At 34.6% G+C, this 27227-nt stretch overlaps 1 protein-coding gene across 1 annotated transcript in view; it reads right to left on the minus strand.

Annotated features, from left to right (window-relative positions):
- Positions 1 to 18079, minus strand: part of LOC125864910 (ras-related protein RABA2a-like) — a 160741-nt gene extending 142662 nt beyond the window's left edge. The window contains exon 1 of the mRNA XM_049545020.1: positions 18074 to 18079. The gene's annotated coding sequence lies outside the window, so the exon portion shown is untranslated. The remainder of the gene's footprint in view (positions 1 to 18073) is intronic.
- Positions 18080 to 27227: the final 9148 nt, after the last annotated feature.

Below are 27227 nucleotides of genomic sequence, written 5' to 3' on the forward strand. Positions count from 1 at the left end.
TACACCATCATACACATGGAAACCATTCATAATAGCACATAGAGCCACTTATAACATTTTAGGCACATTCAATGCATACAATACATTAACTTCATGTTTATCTTAACTCCTTTCCTCAAGCAACCCTTAGGGAATACTTGGTGCAATGTATCGCTTTAAGGTTACCAAGGGTGAACTTACATATAGCCTTCATCAATCCAACCACATATATTCATAGAGTCATAAGTACACCATAAGACATAGTCTTCACATAGGAACCATCACCTAAGACAACCCCCAAGTCACACTAGTGCAATGTGCAAGTAGCATCCCATAATACTACTCACACCAAGTGTTCCTAGGAAGCCACCATAGACTAGGCACATCATATTCAACAAGTCATAACATCTTCATTTAACATTAGACATAAGACCAACATACTTTATAACATCATATAAGGACTCATTCCTTTACTACATCATTAGTCATAACCTATTTAGTTCATATCATAGGTAAACTACCCTCACAACCCCTTCACAAGCTCACTTGTGCAATGTACACATGGAGTCACATACCCCCACATATACTAAGCAAACCCATTAAGAAGTCATAAGTGTAATTCACATGCATAAACACACTTCATGTCTTGACATAAGTAAAGTCAACCTTAACATGCTTTCATATTAACATACATAGACCATAGTCTTCATTACATAAAGAGCCTAATCATAACCTCCCTTAGAATCCACTTGTGCAATGCATAAGTAGGGTCCATAGTCCTACCTACACTAAGTAACTCTTCAAGAAATCATGACTAGAGTTTATATTCTTATCTTAGTTTATTTCTTAGCTTTCGGGAGACATTGCCATAACCGACATAGACCATGTGAGCTACATGGAATTCGGTGTTCTACTCCCACACCGAAAAGAGAGGGTACAACTTGCCAAAGTAGGACCTACATACATAATAGCTATCTAGTGGATCCACTAAGCTAATACCTACGGGGGCACATAGTTATGAAACAAGGAGATTGCTACTAGAAAACCTTAACTTACTAAGCGTGGAGGTTTACATCTCATGAGACAACATCTATATTGGGAACCCGGACTTGCTAAACGTGAAGGTTCTCTTATGGGAAGCCGGACTTGCTAACGTGAAGCCCCCACTCTCATTTTTCATGTTCACTCGGTGCTAAGCTCCAACTCCCTTTTTAAACATCTTTAAGTCTTTATTTAACATTAGTTCATAAAATAGGCTTTAAGGACTTAATCTCTCATATCATATAGCTCAAAGGTTTCTAAGATGAGAATGACCTTTCATCATAGAACCTACCTTATGTGAGAATGACCTTTCACATAATCATACCCTATTCATAACATAGTCTAGTTTAGAGTATAATTGAAGAAACCTTTCGAGAGACTCACTTTCACTAGATTATCATAAACCTTATTCATTCATTCATGTGTGTGTACATATGTGAGAAAGCCTTTCAAAGAAACACATTTATACAACACATATTCATACCTTGCTAATCATACATTTTGCATGCATAATAAGATGTAAAGGTGCATATAAGAGTTAACATGTCAATAGACACCATAAGACATCATATTCATAGCTATACATGTAGAGTGTGTGTGCGCATATTGGTCCTCATAGTGACATATTAGCAACAACATTGATATTGAGTGTTCTTCCCTTAAAGGGATCACAACACATTCACAATGTCCCCAATTCATGAGCAATTCACATATCACACACCCACACTTCATCATAGGAGACAAGGACACATTCAACATTGAATAGGTACTCCTAACATGTATATGATCAAACATTCATATAGGGGTCATATAGGTAGGGGTCATTCCATAATAGTACCTAACATAATCAATCATGTAAACCACATCTTATCCCTAACATTATCATTCACATTATACTCCTCATCATCAACACACTTTAAACATCATGCTAGCATTGAGGATTTCATACATAACATTCATAGCATAACTTCATAAACATATGCATCATAATCATCAATTCACTTCACATATATTGCCTTCAAGGCCATGATTTCAACATGCATAGATAGACAAGAAGTGAACACCTCCACTATAAGTGGATCAAACCACATAACATAAATTCTCATACTATAGACTAGAAGTTAGGTCAACTTACCAATTCTCCAAGCCATGGTCACCATGGATCAATCCTCAACAATTCATAATCAATTGACATAGGTAGCAATAGGAATCAACAATGTAATTCAATATCATAAACATAGTCTAAGTACAATTCTATAAACAAAGGGATCAACCCATAACTTTGCCCATAAGGCCATAATCCTCAACTCATCAATATACCAACAATTCAACATGAATAAGTATAGATAATCATAAGAAACATCAATACAATCTAATCTAAACATAATTTCACCAATAGAGATCATATTCACAAAGACCCACATCATAGGCCAATTTTCAAGAATTTGGGGATCATGGGTTCTTCAAGAATTCCTTTGAAAATTATCTTAAAAACATTAATTCCACAGCAATTCATCAATAGAATGATTTAGAAAATCATTTGACAAGGAGCCCATGTTTAGATTGAAAATTGGGAATGTTGGTCTTTGAATCACTTTTGAAAATCTTTGATATAACTCCTTGAATGAGAGATTATTCAAGAATCAAGAGTCATCATACCTTAATTATTGAAGACCCATGAAATTGAAGAAGAAATCAGTTGAAAACCCATCTTCTAGCTTGAGCTTCATCAAGGTCTTCAATGGAGTTTTTGAGAGAATCTATTTTGAGAGGGAAGGGTCAATTTGAAGAATGGGGTCTAATTTTAGGTTTTGGGGTTTTAACCAACTTAAAATACCCTAAAATAGGTAGAATAACCATTTATAATAATTCTCCAAAGTACCCAAACTACCCCTCACTTAGTTGGACCTTTTAAACAAGTCAAACTTGAGTTTTATTTTCGCAGATTTCGTCGGGAAACAAGTTCGCGACGCGGAGATGTTCCCACAAGTTTTCTAGAAATTAAATTCGAGACAGTAGAGTCCGCGACATGTCTGCGACGCGGACCAAACATTTGGCCCTTGGTGGAGCTACTCCACGACGCGGACATGCTCCCTCTAAGAGCATTTTCAAGCTGCCTTGGCAGCTTGCTTGGCCAAGGTTGGGGTCCTCCTCGGGGACCCTTAGGGTGGCCCCCGGGGAGTCGTATCCGAACGTTTTGACCCTAAAAACATTTATTGAGACACTAGGGTCACCTCCACTTATTTTAAATTCCAAACAACACATAAAAACATGAACAACATACTAGAACACACCAACACGTAAAAGACTAGTTTTCAAACGTCTTGGTCGTCCCTTGACGTTTGACTTCCAAACTCTTTAAAACTGACTTAAAAGGCTATTCTTCATTATTTTGACAAGTTATTAATGCATAAAACCCATGTGAGGCTCTACTTTATCCTACTTTATTTTGAGGGTCGTTACATTAATCTCTCGAGAAAGATAGGTAGAATCGAGTTTAGGATTCACTCTCTCGAGCTAAACCCATAACAACCCAATACCTACTATAATTAATCAAAAGTTTTGGTTTCAAAACCTCTCTCTCAAGCAAGCCAAGAACTCTAAACTAGAATTACATTTGCAACTACAATTCATAGATTAAAACACAACTAATGATTAAACCTACATTAAAACATCAATTTCATCATTAAACAACAATACCCATTAGATAATTAGATAAATAAACCAATGATCACACCCCAAGAATTGGGATTTTAGCTACACATCATAAAAATAGAGAATCGATTACCAAATACATTAGCCATGATCTGGGTAAAGGTTCCCAAGTTTTTACAATGGTCCAAATTGAATAAATTCCGAAACCAACTTTCATATCTTCAAGTTTAAGCCTCAAAAGCTTCAAAGTCTACAATGGAAACTCAAAAACAGAGAGAAAAGCTTAAAATATCGAATTCAAGGAATTAGAACTAGAAGGGATCTCTTGAATTTTCATTATAAATTTCAATCTATAGTTGCCTAATATTTTGCCCAAAAGGCCATTGAGTGAAGTAAGTCGAGCCTCGCTAAATCAGTCGGCGATCCTCCCTTTACCTTAGTCTATCGGTGGTTTGCATTGGCCATTTGTCTTCAGGGTTCTGTGACTTTAGGTGATCCAGGTTGTTGTTGCATAGTTGTTCGAGGATTCGTCGACTGCCCGTTCCTGTCGCCAAATTGGTTCTTCCACAAGGCTGGTACACTGCAACTTTGGGCGAGCTAAAGAGCCACTCGGTGTTTTGCCGAGTGGTTTTGGCGATCACTAGGATCTTTTTTTCTACACTTCTTCAGCTTATTTTCTCTTTTTTGTCCCGGTAGTGTCCTTCCCTTACTCCTTAGCTTTAATAGCTGCAAATCAACACTTTAACATCAGTTTAGAGCATGAATTAGGCATTTGAGGACACTAAAACTATCAAAACAAAGCCCTAAATGAGTCGAAATCTCAGACTCTTCAGTCACCCAGCTAACTTTTTAGTTTAGGGGTAGTTGGGTCTTTTCCTAATTATTTTATCTCTAAACTACATCGTTTTGGTTAGTTTTAGCCTATTATTCTAGTCAGATTTTACCCTAAACCATTATTCACTAAAATTCACCAAGCTTAGAACAAAAGAGGAGAAAGAGGCGACTCAAACCCCTCCAAGAACACAACATGTTTTCTTTAATTCCAGCCTCAAAATCGAAAGATTTCTCTATGGAATTCGTCACCAGGTATGTGGGATTTCACTGGTGGATTCCTTCCATCCACTAGGTCCCTAGAATTTAATCAGATTCTTGATTCGCTATATCTTGCTTAGACGTAGGGTTTCTAAAACCTTAGATATTGGTTGTGATTTAGCTTTTAGAGCATTCCTAATCAGATTATCGTGTTTTTGTGAAATCGTTGCTTAGTTCTTTACATGAAAATCAGAACCCTAGTTGTGTAGATTCTCTTAGTTCATGAATTACACATGCTAGGTCAGTTAAACAGATATACATGCTTTAGTTTTCGAATATCATATTATCAATATATAATTGTTACATTCTCAGATTTTTGCATGTCAGTAATTTAAGCTATTCATCATGTCAGTATTTCAATCATAATGCGTCATATACATATTCAGTTGGGAGTAGGCTTAGCACCGAGTGGACTAGGATTTCAGCGTACACTTATAATCCCAGAACTAAGTGCCCATGTTGGTTAAGTCCCCTCTATAGGCATCAGTTTTACTGATCACGCCAGCCATGCCTTCATACCCTGGCAAGGTATATCGGGCCCTTCGATAGGGTGTATACATCGGACTTCATGTTTAGCTCACGTGGTGGTTATGTTAGTTACTAGTAACTTGCATAGTCAGACTCTATTTCAATTGACCAGGTTTTCAATATACTTCAATATTCAATCTCAGTAGGTTATGTAGTTGGTCATTGTATCCATTTCAACATATTTCAGTAGTTACATCATGTTCATATTATATCATTGCTTAGTATGCTTTGCTCAATTTATATGTTTGTTCGGCTTTTATGCATATTCTGCATGCTCAGTACCTTTCAAGTACTGACACATACTCTGCGCTACATCATTTCATGATGTAGGTTCAGGTTCTCACCATCCAGATCGCGCGTAGATTGGTTCCTGGTCCATACTCAGCAGCATCAGTGGTGAGTCCTCATAATTTGGGGACAATAAACATGTTTTCAGATTTAGTCTTTCATTTAGTTTCAGTTTTTATAGGGTTAACTGGGGGCATGTCCTATCAACTCTAGTCAGTTAGAGGCTTTTTCAGATATAGTTTAGATTCAGCTTTAGTTTTTGAGTGATTGTTCTGTATCACTAAATTCTTAGAATTTTATATATATTCACACTAGTATTGGGTATTCCCCATCATTCAGTTATCTCATAATCTAGCTTATGTATTAATTATCTTTTCATAGATATGTTTAGTTTGCTTATGATATGCCAGCTCAGGGTTAGTGATGCTTATCGTGACCAACGATACTAACCTACGGTACAAGTGTCTACGATCATCGATAATATAGTAACCCAACTAAAGGTTGGGGTCGTGTCCCAAGGGAGTGGTTTTGAGAATTATTAGAAAAATAAAATTAAGTTCTAACTAGTCGTAGCTAAAGACATTAACGATTAAAAACATAGTAAATTAAAGGGGGTGACACAAAAGTATCAAATATCAATTGGGGGTTTTGTCACAAGTAGTAGAAACAACAAAAATAACAAGAAAATCAAGTATGGGGATAAGTTCTTGGGGTGTGACCACAATACAAGTTGAGATAAATCATTGGGTACATGTTTTCGACATGAAATTTGCAAGATAATAGTGACTAGGCTAAGCTTTAGATGGTAATAAGTTCCCTCTCGGGCAACTTATCCCGTTTCAAATGTGTTCCTCTCGGACACCCATTTGCTGCATGAAGTCCAGCCTACGCCTTACCACACTCACTCTCTCGAGCTAAGTGTTAGGATATGGGACTAGGGCTCACCCTCTCAGGCTGAACCTCATGTCGACCCACTCCTTAGGCCATCAGTCTAGTGGTCTTGGTTTCGTGACCTCCCTCTCGGGCAAGCCAAAAACACATGGGTGTTTTGTATTTGCAACTACAAACCATTAAATTAAACCACAACCACTAGGTGATATCACCATTAAAATACATCTAACCTATCAGCAAGCAAGACCCAACAACAATATCAACACATATTTGCTAAATCACACCCCAAGAATGGGGTTTTTAGCCACACATCAAGAAATAACAAAATACACCTAACATGATACTAAATTCAAATGGGTATAAGGAATTAAACCTTGATTTAAGCAAAGAAAGAAGAATGGAGAAGACCCACTTCCAACTTGGGGAAGATGAAATCATTCTTTCTTCAAGTCTCCCAAAAAACTCTCTCCAAACTTGAGAGAAAATATCCAAAAAAGTACTATTCTATTGTGAAAATTAAAATAAATGTTCGACTCTTCTAAAACTAATAACAAGTTTAGTATCTATAGACTTCAGAAAATAGTGCTAGCGGATCTTTCAACGAGGTTAGTCGGAATCGCCGATTAACTCGGCGATTCGCCCTTTGGTGTAGTTCATCGCCGTCTTGCACTAGCCTTCAGCATCGTCATTTTTTGTGTCATTGGGTGACATAGTACTGCTTCGCGGAACTATTAGGCGAAGCGCTGACTACTCCTTTCATCGCCTTTTTTATCCTGCTTCTTCAGGGCTTCGCGTACTGAAACAAAGGGCAGAGTGCGTCCCTTCGACGAATCTCCAAGTGTGCTTAGCGACGCTCAAGCTTCAGCTTCTTCGTTATTTTCAGCTTTTTTGTTCCTTTTTGCACCTAAGTGTCCATGATTCCACTAAAACTTCAAATACCTGAAACTTAAGAGTTTTCATTAGATATTGAGACAAAATAAACATTTGAGGACACTATTTCTATCAAAATAAAGACCTAAATGAGTCCAATTTGTGGAATCATCTGTTAACTTGGGGTTACTCGTGATCCTAGGTCCCATTTTTAGGCCTAGGGGTGTGACATTTACTCTTCAAAAACTACCCAATCCTTCCAATTCCCTAAAAATCCTTAGATTATCTCAAAGGTTTCTTCTCCTATTCTCTTTCAAGAACCCTCAAGGCAAAGCTAGGGTTTCAAGCTTCAAGGCCTCATTCTCTAGAAAATTTCTAAGGTTTTTATCACCAAGGTATATATGTGGGAACTTCACCAATGAATTTCTTTCATCGATTGGGTCCTAAAAGATACTCAATTTCCCAATTTACTTCATATGAATCTATGCTTATGCCTATTTTATGAATATAGACTATGATTATGAAGTTATACATGCATCATGAAATGGAAGGTTTATGAATAAAGGATGTTTTTAGATAAAGTATCAAATGATTGTGAAAGGTTTTGTAACTATAAATATGATCAAGATTTAAGATACTTAGATAGGTAAATGTCTTATGAACAATTAATGAAATCATGAATATTAAAGGATCTACTCTATAATATAAAGATTATGATTGGGTTGGTATTGAAAGATTCTTACATTTCCAAGTATTATGTTATGCTATGATTACACCTATTTTCTTTCGGGATTTTACTTAGTATTGAGAGAACTTTGAGATGAAGGCTTTGCTGTCAGTAGAGGTTTAGTCTTTAATAGCAATTTTTTTGTCCCTAACTATGTGTCTCATAGGATTTATATTAGAAAGACATAGCTAGTGGATCCACCTAGGCTAACATGTATAATTATTACCTTTAAAAGTAGGAAAACCTCTTTTTGGTGTGGGAAAGACACCGAATTCTTTACTATAGTTCACACAAACTATATTGGTTAATGGTAAAATATCTCACAAATGAACTATGTTTTTCCTTAAAAGTTTGATGACCTCATCAATGATTTGATTTAAGCTCTTCTTATGACTTTTCAAAAGTTGCTTTACTACATTTTACTTGGTCATAAATTCTCATGTTTTAAGTTCATTATATCATCACATTTGTGTTTATTCATGTTTTCCCATATTTATTACCTGATGCATATTGTGCTTAGATTATTTCATAATATAGGATCTGATGCTCCTCCTTCTGGAAGTTGCTAGATTGGGATCGCTCATCTTCATCAGCGCTAGTGGTAAGTCCCCATGGTTCGAGGGCGAGATCATACATTTTAGTTATTTCCTTGATGTCATTTTTGTTTAAGTATTTGTACGTGGTTTAGGGGTTTGTCCTAACAACTCCTATGATAGTAGAAGGCTTGTGTCAGATATAATTGATGTTCAACGTATTCTCTTATGTACTCTATTTTGGTATCTTTTATGACTTAAAGATTTGTGAATTATATCTTGTTTTTGTGTCGTATTCTCATATCTTGTATTTCATTATTTCATTCTTATGTAAAGTGGCTCATGTAGGGCCTCTCGTGATTCTATTTTCCATGTCACATCTAGGGTCTAGCTTGAGTCGTGACACACAACCTACAATAAACAAAGAATTTATAGATAGAAATTAATTTATTACACAATATATTTATCATAACTTCACATTTAAAAAGAATTGAAAGTACCCAAAAGACAAAGAAACAAACACAAAAATGACATATAATGATCTTAATTTTGGAAATAAGCGCATACAAAACTAATAAATATATAACACCACATGAAATAATCATACATCAATTTGAAACTTTTGAACTACCTAAATACCATTTACCAAAATCTACTTAGCAATACAATTAAACACTCGAAAAATCGTTGTTTTCTCAAGAAAAAAAAATTCATCTTCATATGGCCCCACAAACAAACTTTGTAAATTCTCTCTAGAGAGAATAGTTTCTTATATAAAATGTAGCTTAATTTTAAGTCAAAATTTATCAGAGACAAACCAAGTACATAACATATAGTATATAACAAATTAATAAGTTAATCAAGAGTTCCCATTCATGTTCAACACTCTCAGTGAGCTATCCTTCGCTTAGATCGATCAAAAAGTTTTAAATTCTTTATTTCAATTTTGTTATGGTTTTTGTACTTGTAATTAAACTCAAAAAGTTCACATATCTTGGTCTCCCTATTTATCATGGGAGAAATAAAGTGTGTCACTATGATAGTATTATGAAGAAAATGGGGAACAAAGTACAAGCCTAACAAAAAAAAATATCAAATGGAGGAAAATTAAAGTAGTGCTAATTAGACATATGCTTCAAGGTGTGTGTGTATATACATATATATTCATTCTAATCATATTTGAACCCTTCAATTGGTGTGTTAAAGCAATTGCATAGAAATTTTTTCATATTCTTCTGAAAGAATATCATAGATAAAAAGAATAGATATTGGATAAACTGGATAACTCTCTATTTACTAAAGGAATAAAGAGGGTTAGGTTTCAAATCATTTTATAAGTTTAAGATGCTATATTTTGTAAATTATTGTGGAAGTTGAGGTTTAAACCCTCATTATGGCATTCTATTTTAGTCAATAAATATTGCAAGAAACTTCATTCCGTGATTGTTCAAAATAGAGAGGCATCTACTATATGGAAGAAGATGGTGAAGATGAGAGAGCTGATAGAATATTAAATGTGTTGGAAAATTTAAAAAAGAAGAAGGAAAAGTCTAGCTTCTGATTTGATACCTAGATCTCTTGGGGTTGTGTATCATTTACTTTTAGAAGTATAGGAAGAGAAAATAGAAGTTTGCAGCTTTGCAAATGCAAATGGATGGAACATACATAAATTGAAAGATAGTTTTCCTGAAGACTTTGTGCAACATATCATAAAGACAATGTCACCTGCTAATGATTCAGATTCACTAAATCATTCATGCTGGATTTTATAGTTTGAAAGGATAATTTTAAGTTAAAAGCTTGTGGAAATATATGTTAAACAACGGGTAGAGCAGGAGGAAGTCTTTAGATATATCTAGACAGAGAAAGTTCTTTCAAAATGTCATTTTTATTTGGAGAGCATAAAAAATTAGGTTACTAAAGGATGAAATCCTACAACACATGAAGAATAACTTGGTATAAAGGTGTTGGTGTTGCTAGTTACCTAAAGAAAAGACCATGTCTCATTTATTTCTAACCTCAAAATTGTAGGGGTTATTTGCTAATCTTATAGGTTTGTAAACTGAAGGTTTGCAACTATCCTAGGTAATCTTAAAGTGGTGGACAACTTCATGTTATTCAAAACTAAAAAAAAGATAAACATAGCAAAGTCAACAATCATTATTTGACATCTTTGGAGAAAAAAATTATTTTGAAGAATAGAGGAAGAGTTTCATACACGGGCTTGATTTTCAAGATGAACATCAATATTTTAATATTAGTTAAGATTTCATATCCTAAACTTCAGAAAATCTGAACCACATGGTAGAACACCTCATTAATGTAAAAGTTAGTTTGGAAATTTGGAAGTTACAGAAAAGATTGCCAGTATAGTGTTGAACGATACCATGTACTGGTCTCTGTCTTAGTGGATGAGAATCGTGGTCAAGACTTAGAATTTTTGGATGTTGTTTTACATTTCACAAGTGGGATATATGATTCGTGTTTAGGAGCATGGTTCGTAGAAAGAAAATTGTAGTTTTTCATGAGGGACTTGGTTATTTCAATATTGGTTGCACGATTGGCCAGTATGGGCTATTAAATGGAATATAGTCTTTACAAAGGGGTTCGTGGTCTAAAGTCCTGGACTCATGTGGTTTTCAAGGCTTGGGATACACAGGAAGGTTATAGAGATCGTAGTTGTGGATACGGGTCGTGGAAGTTGGTCAGTGGTCCTTCATCAACGAATTGGATTTTCAGTAGTTTGATTTACGCAGTATGGTCCGTACGAAGGAGTATAGATAGTAGAAGGAATTCGTGGTTACTAATTGGAAGTTATTCCTCAGGGTCATTTGAGTCTTTTCCTACTCTTTTAATTCTTATATTACATCGTTTTAGGCTTATTTTGAAGACCTATTACTGATTCTAAGACCCAAAACCCTCATGATTCACTTTCATTCTCTCAAACTCCAAACTCGCTCTCAAGTCTTCTTCTCCAAGCAAGCAAGGGTTTCAAGGATTCCAAGCCTCCATTTAAAATTTCAGTATGGTTTCGATCAAGGTATGTAGGAAATTCATCAATGGGTTCCTCTTAACCCATTGAGTCTCAAACAAACCTCAAATTCATATTATGATTTTTTCTCAATTCTAGGATTTTCATGATTTTCGTATTGGTTCAATTGATTTCAAGTTATTTCATCATGATTGATCTTATTATGCATTATTTGATCAAAATACATATTTTCAATGACATTTTCATGAACTCATACTATGCAAGTATTTTATGATATGAATTTAATCTATGATGATATGCATGCATTATGATATGAAAGATTTTATGAATCAAGGATGTTTTTTAATAAAGTATCAATAAATTTTATGGAAATATGAGGCTTTTGGTTGAAGTACCTCCCTTATGAATGAATAACATAATCTAGATACTTTCGATTGAAGCACTTCTTGTTATGAAAAACTTTCACGATTTAGATTCTTTTGATTAGTGTCTCTTATGAGTATGTTATAAAATCATGATTTAAAAGTGGTTATTATTATAACTATGAAATTTTCATGAATGATTTGGTATTACTAAATTCTTTCCATTTTAAAGATTATGAATAGCAATATAATTGTGATAATTTGTTAGGAATTTACTTATGTCACGACCAAGAGTACACCCTAGACGTGACATAGCCTATAAGACCCCAAGAGGGCCTACATAAGCCACTTGACATACATACAACACAACATAATAGAAAATACAAGAATTTAAGAAGAACATCTCATATCATAAAAGAGTTTGAACATAGAAGAGGAAGTCGACTAAAAGTATTGACAAACCATTCTAATACATCAACAGAAGTGGTCGGAACGTAACCCATACATCGCGTACAATATCTGAAAACTAAAGATATAAAAGACTGTAAACATAGGTGACAGGGTTCTCCGAACATGAGGACTCACCAACTCTTCGACTTCAAATGATCAAGAAACTAGCCACGAGCGCGAGTAGGAAGATCATTTGACTCTATATTAATTAAACAATGTAGGCACAAATATGCATTAGTACATGAAATGTACTAAGTATGAGGGATATGCATAAAACGTATAATATGATCATAAGGAGACGTAAAGAAAACATGATATGCATGACCAAACTAAAGCATAATAAAAACCTTTTTAAAGAGGAATCATAAATCAGGAACATGGTCAATGCATCTTAAAATCATATTGAAAGCTTCACAAAACCTTGAAAGTAACTTAGTTCATTTTTGTAATAGCTCGAAAGTTGGAAAGTCGAAAGAAAAAGGATAAAGCAGAAAATTTGTTTGAGAACTAGTTTTACGAGTCCAACCTACAGAACGTAGGAAGTCCTACAAATCGTAGTATGGTAACCGTAGACCTAGGGAAATTTTTTGAAAAAATCAAGTTTTAGTACCCCATTCAACGGTTGACCAAGACGGCCCGTCAATTATTGTATGAGTTGTAGATAGGTCTTGTAGGTGAGTCCCCACACTTGGTGAAATTTTGAAGGTTAAGTTTGTTTTTATGGTTGATGTATCCAGACCGTAAGAAGACATACGAGTTGTCGATAAGTTCCATCAAGTTGGTCCAATTTTTAAAAGTTTCTAAAAAAATTTACGATTGACCATTACAGTCCATAGGTCCAAACCGTAGAAAGGGGTCGACAATTATTTTGAAGGGGTTTACGTCTTTTCTCTAAGTTATTAATGCCTAAACTAGGTCGTTTTTTTCCTAATCTTACACCCTATATAACACATTTTAGCCCTAAAACTACTCATTCTAAATCATTCCCCCAAACCCCCAAATTCCCTCCAAGTTCATCCCCTTCAATTCCCTTAAATTCAAGGAAGAGTAAATTATACTTTCATGCACCAATGTCTCAAATTCACCATAGATTGTGGGAATTGAATACTAAGATATGTTAGTATTCACCTATGGAGTCCTTTCCTTCATAGGGTTCCTAAAATCTCCAATTTTAAAAGATTAGATTCTTAATTCAAAGTTAGGGTTTTAACAATCTTCATGAGTTCTTTTCAATTATGATTCAATTGATCATTTTTAATATTTTTATGCATGAATTTAAGTAATTATATGTCTTTAAATTGAATTCGCATGAACCAATGCATAATTCATCATTCTTAGACAATGATTACATGATGAAGCCTATGAACTATGAAAGGTGAATTTATGAAGATGTGCATGTTCTTTTATGTAATTGATATAAATGATTTACGGATGTTTCGAGAGTAAAGCATCAATGTTGTTGTTGTTTTTTTAAAAAAAAATACTAAGAACATGATTGTGAAATGGTTTTCTCTCAAAAGGATTCACAAGGTTGAAAGGTTTTCTCACCTAACTTGAATCAAGATTAAGGAGCTATTCTATATGAACACTAGCTTGGATTGGTTGCTTAATTGGGTCTTTCCAGGAATGAAGAAATGAGTAAGATTAATGACTGTTTCGTGGGTTTTTTACTTAGCACCGAGTGGATATTAAGATGAAGGACCTCCCGTTAGTAGAGGTCGGTCACTAGTAGCAATCTCCTTATCTCATAACTATGTGTCACCATAGGATGATTGTCTTAAATAAACATTAGCTAGTGGATCCACTTTAGCTCAGACTCATGGTTCTTACCTTGGCAAGTAAGGACATATCTTTTCGGTGTGGGGTAGACACCAAATTTAATTTTATAGCTCACATGGTCTATATCGGTTACATGCTAAAATTTCCAGAATAATAAACTAAGGTTACTTCAAAAGTATCTCAGAAGTGTTTTAAAGATGTTTATCTTGCATTGATTATGATTATGCCCTTTCGTCTTATGATTTAGTTTGGTCATTACATATTATGTAAAGTCCTTTTAGCATGATTTCATAACTCTTATACATTGCTATTAAACGTAGTACAATCCATGTACTAATGCATACTTTTTCCTACATTAATTTACTAATGTCAGGTCAGATGCTCGTACCTCTCCCACTCATAGCTAGTTTATCTTCTGGCATTTAGGGCTCAGTGAGTCCTCATATTCCGAGGATCTAGACACTTCTACAATTTTATGTCATTTCAATTTTCAGACGTGTATGTGATGTATGAGTTACATCTCAATCACTTCTTTTGATTTAGGCTTATGTTAGACTTTTGTTTTTGTCAAACTCCTTTTATGATATAAGACTATTACTTTGAAATCTTTATTTCTATTATCTCGGGGTTCTATACGTCATGTTATGTCTAGAGTTTACTTTGGGTCGTGATAACTTCTGTGGGATATTTATCTTTAACTGACATAGACCATGTGAGCTATAACATGAAATCTAGTGTCTTACTCCTACACCGAAAAGAGATGTCCTTACTTGCCAAAACGAGGACCTAACTTATAACTTAGATGGATCCACTAGCTATGTCATTTAAGACAATCCTACGGAGGCACACAGTTAGGAACAATGAGATTGTTACTAGAGACCCGACCTTTACTAATGGGAGAGCCTCCATCTCAATATTTTTTCGGTGTAAGTAAAAATCCCAATAAAATAGTCATAAACATAAACATATCATCATACATGGAAAAACAAAATTAAGTTATTAATCCAAGCTTAAATCATTAAGGAGTAGCTCCTTAAATCATAAGTCATGAATGTGAGAGAAAAACATTTCACCAAATCATGATCCCATAACATGTGAGAAAATCCTTTCACAATTCCATTGATGCTAATATTAAAGCATAAGACATAAAATATTCCCTTTCATAAATCATGCATAATTGTCATGAAAATATCATTCATAGATTCATAGCTTCCTCATAAATTCATGTCTTTAAGAGTTCATATAAAACCATGGAAAATGCATGGGTTCATAGGAAATCACTTGTAAAACATGTAATTGAGTAAAAAATTCACAATTATATCAAATTCAAACAAATGAATCAATACAATTAGAACCCAAAACAATTGAATGGAAACCTAATCAAATTGATGAATTCAACTTGGAGGATTGATAAATCTTTGGGGTTGAATGAGCGAATGGAGAAATAACCAAAGCCGAAAAGCAATGGAGAAATAAGAGACTTGAAGCTTGAAAACCTAGCCTTCCTTTTGGACTTAGATAGATAATTAAGTAAGATTAATATGGATGGATTTGGGGTTTTGAGTGAATAAGAGAGTTAGGGTAATTTTAGGGGTAGAAGGGTAGTTGTAGGACTTAAAATTTGGGTCAAAACGACATAGTATAGGTATTAAATACATAGGAAAAAGACCCAAATACCCTTAAGAAATAACTGTTGGAGGACCCTACGGTTTGGACCTACTTATCATACTGGTCAACCATAGGTTGAGTTACTGGGGCCTAAAATTGGCCAATTTCTTACGACACCATTCTACAAACTGTCTGAATTTCTATGGTCTGTAAACCTCATCCGTAGATATCAACGTTACCCAAGAATTTCACTAAGTACGAAATACTTCTACGGAACCCATCTATGGCTCGTTTAAATTTCATGACTTATCCTGTCCAATCATAGGTGAAAGTTCAGAAACTTAAATTTCCAAAAACTCGTCTCCAAGTCTTCGACTCCTTTCTTACAGCCCGTAGGACTTACTACAATCTGTGGGTAGGACTCGTAGATCCTACTTCAGTGCCAAGAATCAAAACTTTCCTTTCCTTTCGACTTTCAAATTTACGAGGTATTACAATATATCCCCCTTGGGAACATCATCCTCAAATAGGACTCAAGCTAGCATGAATAGAGTAGGAGAGATACTAACAAGCCAACATGAATTCAAATCTCATCAAAATGCACATAAACATGAAGAATCACCCCAAGCTAAATCATGACCTCAAAAATCAAGTTTTTTTATGAACACACATGCATATGAAACATAAGAATGACTAAAACGCATGAATCCAAATAAATGAACCATGATGAACTAATACCTCAAGCTAGAATAGGAATGGGGGAAAAAAGATGAGGATAGTGGGACATCATATCAGCTTCGGCTTTCCAAGTAGAACCCTCAACTACTTGGTTCCTCCAAAGAACTTTTAAGGAAGCAACTTCTTTGTGTTTCAACTTCCGAACTTGCTGGTCTAAAATCTTAACAAGACCCTCTTCATAAGAAATATTTTCTTTAAGTCCCAAACCTTCTAAAGGCACAACGGATGTCATATCTCCAACACACTTCTTCAACAAAGAGACATGGAATATCAGATGTACCGATACTAAATCATTAGGCAACTCAGGTTCATGAGAAACTTTTACAATACACTGCAAAAATTTGATATGGGCCCACATAACTAGGACTAAGCTTCCCATTCTTTCCAAATCTCATTACACCCTTCATGGGTGAAATTTTCAAGAAATTCAAGCTAATATCGGCATCAAACTTTTGTCAACTTTGAGCCATTTTCAATATTTCGTGAATAAGTTGAACCTTTTCCTTAGCCTCATGCACCAACTTGAACCCTATCAAAGAAACCTCGCTAAATCCGAACCAACCAATAGTAGACCTACACCTCCTACCATAAAGAGCCTCAAATGGTGGCATCCCAATCCTAGAACGGTACCTATTATTATAAACAAACTCAATCAATGGAAAATGATCACCCCAATTACCCTTGAAGTCAATCACAGAAGCTCTTAGCATATCTTCTAAAGTTTAGATGATACATTCGGCTTGTCCATCCTTCTGAGGGTAGAAAGTTATGTAGATTTTCACTTGAGAACCAAGAACCTTTCGATACGAATTCCAAAACTGAGATATAAAACAAGTGCCACGATCAGAGATAATGGAAAAGGAACCTCATGAAACCTTACCATTTCCCTAATATAAATCTTGGCCTATTATTTAGCAAAGAATGAAGTACTTACGAGAAGAAAGTGAGTCAATTTCGTCATCCGGTCCACAATAACCCAAATCAAATCAAATTGTCGATGAGTGCGGGGTAAAGGACACTCAGCTACCACTATTTATGGACAACCGACTTAAGGCCTCAGCCACCACATTAGCTTTAATTTGCCTAGGTGGTAAAGGACACTCATGTCATAGTCCTTCAAGATTTCTAGCCATATACGTTGGTGAAGGTTTAGTTCCTTTTATTTGAACATATATTGTAAACTCTTGTGGTCGGTAAAGACATCAACATAGACACCATACAAATAGTGTCTTCGGATCATTAAGGCAAAAACCACCGCCGCTAGCTCCAAATCATCGGTAGGATAGTTCTTTATATGAATCTTAAGTTTTCTTAAAGCATAAGGAATAACTCCCCCATTTTGCATAAGAACACACCCTAATCCAATCCTTGAAGCATCACAATAAACAACAAACCCATCGAGTCCTTTTGGTAAATCAAAATAGGAGTCGAAGTGAGTTTATCCATCAACTCTTGAAAAATCTTCTCACACGCTTCCGACCATAAGAACTTAACTTTATTTTGGGTTAATGCAATTAATCGAGAGGCAATTGACGAAAACCCTTCAACAAACCTTCTATAATATCCAGCCAATCATAAAAAAACTTCAAATGTCCGAAGGGGATAGAGGTTTAGGCCAACTCTTAACCGCATATGTTTTCTTAGTATCTACCTCAATACCCTTACGAGAAACAATATGACCAACAAAATCCATGGATCTCAACCAAAACTCACATTTATCAAAATTTGCAAATTGTTGTTGGTCCTTGAGGGCTTGCAACATAATCCTCAAATGATTGGCATGCTTATCCTCACTCCATGAGTAAATCAAGATGTCATCAATAAACATGATAACAAACATATCAAGATATTATCTAAACATTTTATTCATTAAGTCTATAAATGCCTCTGGAGCATTAGTCAAACCAAATGACATTGCTAAAAACTCATAATGAACATACCAAGTTCAAAAAGCCATCTTCAGGATGTCATCTCTCTTCACCCTCAATTGGTGATAACCCGACCAGAAATCAATTTTGGAGAAATAACTTGCTCCTAGGAGTTGATCAAACAAATCATCTATCCTTGGGAGAGTATACTTATTCTTAATAGTGACCTTGTTCAATTGTCGATAATCGTTATACATGTGAAGTGAACGATCATTCTTACGAACAAACAAAACTGGAGAACCCCAATTGAGAAATACTCGATCGGATGAAACCCTTATCCAACAAGTCTTTCAATTCCTTATATTCTGTCGAAGTCATATAATAGGGAGGAATAGAGATAGGTTGTGTATCTAGGAGAAGGTCATTAACGAAGTGTATTTCCCTTTCGGGAGGAATACCAGATAGATCATCTGGAAACACTTCCAGAAACTCTTTCACAACGGGGACTGACTTAAGAATAGGAGTTTCAAAATATGTATCCCTAACCAGAATAAGGTTATATGCAACCCTTAAAAATCATCTTTCTTGCTTTAAGACAAGAAACAAACGGACACTTAGGCATATAATTTCCCCATTTACACCCTAGAACGGGTTCATTTGGAAATTGAAACTTGATCACTTGGATTCTACAATCAACGAAAGCATAAAAAGAATGGAGTCAATCCATACCAAGAATAACATAAAAATATACCATATCAAGCTCTACAAGATCAACATGAGTGGCTCTATTGGATAAGAAGATGTGACAATTTCTATAGACCCTCTTAGCCATAATAGATTCACCAAAAGGAGTAGAGACACAAAAAAGGACTAATAATATATTCAAAGAAACGTCAAATCTCAGTCACATAAGGTGTCACAAAAGACATGGTACCACTAGGGTTAAGCAATGTTAAGATGAAATACTTTCAACATACCGGTAACCACATAAGGAGAACCCTCTTGCTCATGCCGAGTTTGAAGTGCATAAAATTTATTTTGCTTTGGAGCACTTGAACTCGAACCACTAGACAGAGCTTGTCTACTTTCTATTCCCCTATCAGTAAGTAATGGACAATCCCTTATATTGTGACCACTCTTACCACAACCAAAGAAACCATTTGTACCGGCTAAGAATTTACTCTCATGCTTCCTTCCTCATCTAGCACAAGTAGACAATGAAGATCCACCACCATTTCCTTCTTGAGGCTTAGGGTTAGACACCTTATCTTTGTCTAAATTTAGAACCAGAGCATTAAAGGAACTTTGACCGGAGGACCTTTGTCGGAATCTAGAATGAACATTTCCATCGAACCTCAAATGTGAAAAGTCACCATCTGTTCCTTGCCCTCTTTGCCTCCCTAGAAATTTCTTTAAGCTTCTCATCTTCTATTTATTGATCATGTGTCATTAAACAATAAATATCCATTTCCTTAATGATCATGATAGTACCACATTCCTCAACCACCATTTTGGATACACCCGAAACAAACTTACTCATCCTTTTCCAGAGTTGGAAACCATAGATGGAGCATATTTGGACAATTGAGTAAAATTTAACGCATACTATTTCACACTCATATTTCCTTCAAGAAGTTTGATGAATTCAAGTACTTTTGCCTCCCTCATCTCAAGGGGAAAGAACCTATCAAGAAAAGCAGCCTTGAACTCTTCCTAATCAAAAGGACTCTTATCTTCTTCCCTGTCTTCCTTCCATTGATCAAGCCAAACTCAAGAAACACCCTTAAGTTGATAAGCGACCAATTCCTTCTTTTCCACCGGTGTCACACCCATTATTACAAAATCTTATACACCTCATCAATGAACTTTTGAGGGTCTTCCTCAACCTTGGAACCATAAAACTCCAGGGGATTCATTCTAGTAAAGTCCCTTACTCTAGTTACTGGCGTACCCACATTTGGGTTCATGGGGAACACAACCTCCCTATTGGCTTGAGCTATCATAGCTTGAGCCAACACTTGAAAAGCAACTCAGAATTCTGCATTAGCCACTTGCTCGGCCAAAGGGTCAACCAGAACTTGAGGAGCTTTTTGTTATATATTCTCACTTGAATTCCTTATACCGTGTGCTCTTCAAGGGGCCATATCCTGAAAAACATCGGATAAGAATTAGGAGAGAGATATATAGAGTAATACTCTATCGCACGACTTTAGAGTATTGAAAGAACTGGAGTTTCCTAAACATATTATAGCCTCTTATTCATAAATGTGGCGTGCTTCACACTCATGAACAAGACTCTACTCGACATGGCTTATGAGACATCGTAGGACCTTTATAAACTTTATGCTCTAATACAAAGTTTGTTACGACCCGAAGTATACCCTAGTCGTAACATGGCGTATAGAACCCCTAGAGGCCCCACACAAGCCACTTAGCATACATCATATAAGATAATAGAAATAAATATTTAGAATAAATAATCTTATATCACAAAAGAGTTTGACAAAAGCAAAAGTCTAACATAAGCCTCAATAAGCTATCTATTACATCAAAGAAGTGATTGGAAAGTAACTCATACATAACATACAAGTCTGAAAACTGAAATGACATAAAGCTATAAAAGTGTCTTGGTCCTCAGAACATGAGGACTTACCAATCCTTAAATGCCAAAATATCAACTAGCCACGAGTGTGATAGGTCGGACCATTTGACCCTACATTAGTGAGACAATGTAGGCACAAGTATGCATTAGTACATGAAATGTACTAAGTATGATAGCAGTGCATAAGAGTTATATGACATGGAATGACTAAGCTAAATCATAAGATAGAAGAGTTAGACAACACAAGTCATAATCATGGTCAATGCATGCTAAACATCTCTAAAACAATTGTGAGATACTTTAGAAGTAACCTTAGTTCATTATTGTGGGAAATTTACCATGTAACCTATATAGACCATGTGAGCCATAACATGTAATCCGGTGTCTATCCCACACTGAAAAGGGATTTTCTTACTTGCCAAGGTAAGAACCATGAGTTTGAGGTAAAGTGGATCCACTAGCTAATGTCTATCTGAGACAACATCCTATGGTGGCGCACAGTTATTGGATAAGGATATTCCTAATAGAAACCCGACCTCTACTAATCGGAGAGCTTCCATCTTAATATTCTCTCGATGCTAAGAAAAAATCCCACGAAATAGTCATTTACCTTATTCATTTCATCATCCATGGAAAGGTACAATATTAATTTAGCAACAAATCTAAGCTAACGCTAATTTAGAATAGCTCTTTATTCTTGATTCAACTTAGGAGAGAAAAGCTTTCAAACTTATGAATCCTTTTGTGAGAAATCCTTCACAGCAACAACATTGATACTTTACTCTCAAAGCATCCTTAAATCATTTATATCAATTCCACAAAAGAATATGCATGTCTTCATAAATTCATCTGTCATAGTTCATAAGCTTCAACATTTGATTATAGTATAAAAATCATGGATCATGCATGGATTCATAAGAATTCAACTCAAAAAACATTTAATTACTTCACTTCATGCATAAAATTATAGAAAACAATCAATTGAATCATAATTTAAAAGAACCCATGAAGATTGAATAAAATCCTAACTTTGATTTGAGAATCTAACTTGTAAAAACTTGGGGAATATAGGAACCCTATGGAGGAAAGGACTCCATAGGTGAAAACTAACATACCTTGAAGATCAAAGCCCAATTGCTATGGTGAATTTGAGACCTTGGTGCTTGAAACCCTAATTTGTTCTTTCTTAGCTCTTGAGAGAATTTTGGGGATGAACTTACCGGAAATTTAGGAATTTGGGAGAATGCTTTAGAATGGGTAGTTATTAGGGCCTGAAATACGTATATAGGGTTTAGAATGAGGACCAAAATGACTTAGTTTAGGTATTAATCACTTAGTAAAAACCCAAAAGCCCCTTAAAATTAACTACCAAACCTTTCTACGGTTTAAATCTACGGTCCGTAGATCGTAGAAAAGTTTAGAAACTTTAAAATTGGACCAACTTTGACGAGACTAGTCTAAAGCTCATGGAACCTTCTACGCTCCATAGACCCCAACCATGGAAGTCAACTTGATCCTCAAAATTTTACCAAGTCTGGGACCCACCTACGAGACCTATTTACGACTCGTACAAAGGTTGATGGGTCATCCTGGTCAATCATCGAATGAGGTACTGAAACTTGATTTTTTCCAAAAATCTACCCGGTGTCTATCATTCCCTTCCTACAGTTTGTAGGTTGGACGTACAACTAGTCTCAGACAAACTTTCTACATTATTTTTGTCTTTTCGATTTTCTAACTTCCAATGTATTACAACAACACACAAGAAATGGGTTCTTCACCGAAACACAGCCACTGGAGTAACATGAAGGGGAAAATATTTTGGTTTCTAAGTTTAGAAGTTATTTTAGACTGAAAGAGAAAAGATCTTGGTGGATCTATCTAGATAGGTCTTTTATTTTTTTGCACTTTGTTTTTATTGAGCAGTCCACTATAAGGTGATCCTTTTTTTCATTATTATTTTAAATTTATTTAATGGTTGAACCATTTCATTTCAAATATATATAAGGCACTCCAAGGCCTAAAGATATTTTATAAAAAAAAAAAACTTTCACTCTTTATTGGACAATCATTCCTAACTCCCATCACATACATTATAGGATCCTAATTATTAACTACCATGATATTATGGGGAAAGAGATTACCCTTATTATTGTTAGAGAAAAATCAACCATCGCTCAACTTGATAATAATCTATTAATTCATTCTACAAAAGTTCTCATATCTCTATATGATCAATTGAATTCTAAAAAGTAATTATATGCAAATGAAAATCTTGAACTTCTACTTAGGGATCCAACATTTATATTCATATAAAATCAGGTACTTGTTTTCATCGTTTCTCATATAAAAATTCAGAGTGAACAAAAAAAAAGGTGTTATACATAAATGTGCTTTTTAGTATAGCTTCACCTGACATCTATGTCGAGATTTGTCATGTGGAATGTGTGTGTATACTCCTTCAACTATATGATAGTTTAAATTTCAATGTATGCACACCCAAATTTGAAGAACATAGATGCCAATTGAGCTCAAGTCAAAGAGAATATTTATATATTATGCTAAAAGAAATATCAGCAAATAGATGGTTAGATGGTAAAATCACAAAAAAAATAATTAAATGTTGATTATAAATCAATATTAACTTCTCTTAATAGAAGCCACAAATCACCTACAAAGGGAGAATCATGTTTATCCATGTCCGTAGAGAAAGTACCAAAATAATATTTTTCATCATACCCAGTTTCTAAAAAAAAGAAAGAAATTTTCATCATATTTTTCTCACATGAACTTACAGAGCATTTCTTCTTACGTCTCTTGTAATCTTGAATTAAGAGTTGGTTATCCTCTCAATTATTTTTAGTCGTAGCTCTACAACTATTGTTAATAAACATGGATGTCAAATTGACATTTTCAATAGCTCAGACATTGGCAAATACATAGAAAATGAATATATATGTAATTGTGGCAATTGCAACTATTAGTTTGATAAGATTTATACCGCTAATTATGTTGCAAAATGAATTACCCTTCCTTAAAATATTGTTGCAACATTGGAGTCAATTCACTAGACTATTTCAAACAAGTTTAACTTATAAATATACATATTAATAAGTTTTGTGGTGTCATTTAGCTAGTCAAGCTACATCGCCAAAATAGACTTTCTAGGTAAAGAATGAAATCACTTTTTTTTATTTGTCATAGTGAAGATGAAATTTACCATGTGTTTGGTTGCGGCGGGGGCACTTGATTTGTGTTCTGGCAGTGAGCTAGGTACATCACAAATTTATTATTTCGGCTACGAGTGTAAGTATTCTGTAATCTCACAATCTTTCATGCAATTTTTTCATGATGTGTTTACCGACTATTGCAAATATGTTCAGAACATAAAAGGTGCAAGTTGATGGTAATAAGACTTTAACTTTATTTTTTAAGTTAAATTATAATGATTCAAGAGTTGATCATCAATTTATATGCGAGGTATCTTTGTCTAAAAGTATTAGCAAGCCAGTATTGTTGGTCGATGATCCTAACAAGTGCCTATGCAAGAATTCAGATTTAATTAAATGTTATTTAAAACAATGCTCAAACAATAACTCATTCAAGAAGATAGAAATGAAAATAATGTTCACATCCCAACTTAGGAATGCAATTGGTGTCACACTTGACTCTAGCTCGATCTGGTGTTACCCCAACTACAAATATGAATTATGGACCATAAAAGTTTTCACGAATTGTAGCTCTTGTCCGTGAAAAAATTCCTAAGACTATGCACCAACTACCATTTATGAGGGGTTTCTACGAGTTGTAGAAGGAACTACGGTCCCTAATTGGGTCAATAAAGTTGTCTAATATAATTTTGCAAGCTTGTTTAGGATAGATTTTTAATGTCTATAAATATTTTTCATAGGTTTTCTTTTACACTTTATGTTCGTTTTGGTTCTTGAAACATAAGAAAATAATTCTTTGAGTTGATAATTGAATTTTGGAGAGATTTGACTCTTTGATTCTTGACTTTTGTTTTTGAAGTTATATTTCAAGATTTCAAATTTTCAATATTCATCTTGTAAGTGCATAATTACAATTAATTTAATTATCATTTATTGTGATCATAAAAGTATGAGCAACTAAAATCAAAGTTAGGGTTGTGAGAACCATGATGAATTAACAAAGTAGACTAAGTATCTAGTAAATCTTGGATGGTGTGCATGCATGTATTGCTCTTCCATTCGTTTCAAATGTTTTTAAATGATTGTGGATGTTATTACTCATATTATTCTTACTTTCTTGACCAAAAGGATATTGAATGAAAAAAAGGTTGAAACAACGAAGATTTGAGGCTACCAACCCTCATCTAATAGGTTGAACTTACTCAAGAATAGCTAATTTAGGATCAAAGATAAGGGTTATGAAAGTACACACTTGTAGACTGACCAAGTTGTATGGCAAAATTAATGTACTTAGGTGACCATCCACTTAGATGAAATTAACTTACCGATCTTGCATGTTACGCACCAAAAAAAAGTTACTAGTATGATTTTTAAACACTAAAGTAGTTCCTCCATTACTTGTTTACTTTTGAATACCGAAGAAAATTGCAATTGTTACACGAACTCCTCCTCCCCCTGGAAATAATACAACTAAGAGTACAAATAACTGCATTTGAGCTAGGTCTAATGTCACGACCCAAAGTAGCCCCTAGACGTGACATGGCGTATAAGAACCTGAGAGGCCCTACACAAGCCACTTAGCATACATCATACAAGATAATAGAAAACCAAAAGAGTTTAAAAGATAGCATTTCATATTTCAAAATAGTTTTTGAATCAAAATAGAAGTCTAACATTTATCTCAATAATCCATCTAATACATCGTAAGAAAAGTGATTGGGACGTAACACATACATCACATACAAAATCTGAAAAATGAAAAGACATGAAAGAAATAAAAGAGTCTCGATCTTCGAAACATGAGGACTCGTCAATCTTCAAATATCTAAAAGGGATCACTAGCCACGAGTATGGGAGGTAGGAGCGTCGGACCCTACATTATTGAAACAATGTAGGCAAAAGTATGTGTTAGTATATAAAATGTACCAAGTATGATAGTAATGCATAAGAGTTATGAAATCATGCTAAAAAGGACTTTTCATGACATACAATGAACAAGATAAATCATAAAATAACATGTTATAAAACATAAGTCATAACCATGGTCAATACAACCTAAACATCTTTAGAACACATTTGAGATACTTTTAGAAAGTAATCTTAGTTCCTTATTGTGGGAGATTTAACTCTAACCGACATAGACCATGTAAGCTATAACATGGAATCCGGTGTCTATCCCACACCGAAAAGATATGTCCTTACTTGCCAAGGTAAGAACCATAAACTTCCAGCTTAGGTGGTCCACTAGCTAATATCTATCTAAGTCAATCATCCTATGGTGGCACATAGTTATGGGACATGGGTAATCACTGCTTGTCCACATAGTGCTAAGCATAAATTCCACGGAATAGTCATTAATATTATTCATTTTTATCATCCATGGAAAAGTACAATTGAGATACTAATCCAAGCTAGAAACATCATATGGTAGCTAGCTCCTTAGACCATGCGTGAGAAAACCTTTCACCATCCATGATCTTTTCATAATAGATTTTTAAGGCTCATAGTCATTAACTTCATGCTAGAAGTTCCCTACTATTAATGAAAATAGTTTTGAAAGCATGATCTATAATCATTGATGGCATATCCGGATACCATATTAATCAAGACCTAATTTAGGAAAATAGCCCGAAAATCATTGAGGACAAATCTAGATGTCATTCATGTCATGTGGACAAGCTTTATAGCACATATAGATACCTTCATCTATAAGTTTACTTGAGTCATAAACATTGCTTTCATAAAAACATGCATAATTTTATAAAAATATATTCATAGATTCAAGTTTCTTCATAAAGTCATATAAGTTAGGGTCCATAATTAAAATTCATATATCAATGCATGGTTCCAAGTGAATTCAAATTAAAAACATGTAATTATCTCAATTCATGCATAAAAAAACATAAAACAATCAACTAGATCATAATTGAAAAGAACCCATGAGATTGAATAAAACCCTAACTTCAATTGGAGAGTCTAACTTGTAAAATTGGAGAATTTAGGAACCATGTGCAGGAAAGGACTCCATAGGTGAATACCATCATACCTTAATGT

The sequence above is a fragment of the Solanum stenotomum genome, chromosome 5 (assembly GCF_019186545.1).
Source record: "Solanum stenotomum isolate F172 chromosome 5, ASM1918654v1, whole genome shotgun sequence".
In the NCBI taxonomy this organism is placed as follows: domain Eukaryota; kingdom Viridiplantae; phylum Streptophyta; class Magnoliopsida; order Solanales; family Solanaceae; genus Solanum; species Solanum stenotomum.